The sequence below is a fragment of the Pseudorca crassidens genome, chromosome 20 (assembly GCF_039906515.1).
Source record: "Pseudorca crassidens isolate mPseCra1 chromosome 20, mPseCra1.hap1, whole genome shotgun sequence".
Taxonomy (NCBI): domain Eukaryota; kingdom Metazoa; phylum Chordata; class Mammalia; order Artiodactyla; family Delphinidae; genus Pseudorca; species Pseudorca crassidens.
The window spans coordinates 41384054-41386065 of record NC_090315.1 but is presented as its reverse complement, the minus strand read 5'-3'; the positions used below and the strand labels follow the sequence as shown (position 1 = coordinate 41386065).

At 43.1% G+C, this 2012-nt stretch overlaps 1 pseudogene; it reads left to right on the top strand.

Moving 5' to 3' along the window:
- Positions 1–1166: 1166 nt before the first annotated feature.
- On the top strand, positions 1167–1587 carry LOC137214574 (small nuclear ribonucleoprotein Sm D2 pseudogene; annotated as a pseudogene).
- The last annotated feature ends 425 nt before the right edge of the window (positions 1588–2012 follow it).

Here is a 2012-nt window from a genome sequence, read left to right as displayed (position 1 = left end):
CCCATGCTGTTATAAAGTTTCTGTGCACACAATGGTTTTATAACTGACTGGAAGATTGAAGGTTTTTTTTTTTTTTTTCCCAATTTAAATATGTTTGAATCATGGGACTCCATTAGAAAAATACAGCTTCATTGGAATTAGGAGAAAATATACCCTTTGTTTAACATTTAATATTGTATTTCCAGTTCACGTGTGATTGTACGGTTTACAGTCTCCCACAACCCAAATAAAAAAGGTTTTATACCCTATAGCTGCAAATTTCAAAAGACAATGTCAAAACGTTCAGTAGAACAGAACTTTCTTATCGCTCCCAGTAGACTCTCAACTCCAGCATGGCATGGGGAGAAAAGGGCTTAATTATAACAGTCTCCTATTACAGTAACCTACTGGGTTAGCACATGTTGCAAAGTTAACAGACATGAAAAATGTGGATCTTGTTTCTTTCTGTTTATTTTTCCAAGATGTTTGGGGAGGGGAGTTGCACCAGGGGAGCAGAGTCATTGCCTTTGCAGCAGCCCTTTAGTGATCACTAAATTTACATTAAAATGAATGGTAATAAGATTTAAACAGGCTCCATCCTGTGTGTGCATGTATTTAGTGGGCTATTCAGTTGATATCAAGACTTAGTCTAAATCAAGACATATGTGTTTATGTGGTGGGGGTATGGTGGGGTGGGTATTTTACAGACTCCGAGCTTAAATCTGGTGGTAAAAATAGGAAGAGGGAAGAAGCAGCCTCTTCTCTTTCTTGTTGACTTAATGGAAGAGTGAGAGGTAGGAGGAGACTCAGTGGAATGCATAATGAGGGCCTGGATATTTCATGGAAACTGCCTTGCTACTTGGGTTTGTCCCAGTACCTACAATGTATTAAAACGAAACAAAACAAAAATAAAAGCAACAGAGAGAGAGAGAAAGGACGGAAGGAAAAAAGAAAGAAAAAATGTTGGTATCTCCCCAGAGTTGTACTTAGCACTCAGGTCAAGGATACCTGGATCTAAATCTAACTGTCACAATGTATCATAATGTGAAGCCTTAGTCAAATTATTTCTGCTCTCTGGGCCTTAGTTCAATCGTTTATTAAAAAGTGGGGAGGGCTCTCTGTGGAAGGCCAAAGCAACGCAGAGGAGACGGTAGTGACTTGCGAGCGTGGCCACCACCACCACCACCATGAGCCTCCTTGACAAGCCCCAGAGTGAGATGTGACACCACAGGAGCTGCAGAAGTGGGAGGAGGAGGAGTTTAACACAGGGCCACTCTCCGTGCTCACCCAGTCGGTCAAGAACAACACCCAAGTGCTCATCAACTGCCACAACAACAAAAAGCTCCTGGGCCGTGTGAAAGCCTTCGACAAGCACTGCAACATGGTGCTGGAGAACGTGAAGATGTGGACCCAAGAGCGGCAAGGGCAAGAAGAAGTCCAAGCCAGTCAACAAGGACCACTACATCTCAAAAATGTTCCTGCACGGGGACTCAGCCACTGTGGTCCTGTGGAGCCTGCTCATTGCCGGCAAGTAGGGGCCTCCTCCCTGCCATCAGAACTTGCCTCCTCATTTTGCAAAGACCTGCCCTTTGTGCTGGGAATAATAAAGTCATGTGTTTTTCTTAAAAAAAAAAAAGTAGAGAGGAAGGATGATGACTTTTGTCTCTGAGGTTCCTTCCAACCATGTCCCAGGTAATAATATAAGCCTCCAGAAGAATCTGGGCCCCTGATAACAGCGATAATGGCTGAACCAGGATGGTGTCTACCATCCAGACTGGTCCATGTCAATAACAAGACCCAGAGAAAATGCTGGTATAAAAGGATGTCCCTTGAGCAAGACTCACTGATGAAGGTAATTTTATTTTCAATAGTCTGTAAAGAGTGCTTGGTCCAGAAACCAAAAATTAAAAGACTGGCACATGAACCTAGGAGAGGGTCAAGATGACGCATGACTGAAGCAGATTTAGATGCAAAGAGTGCTGTTGGTTAAAGGCACCTGTACCCACACATGATGCAGTGTTGTAGATGTGCTA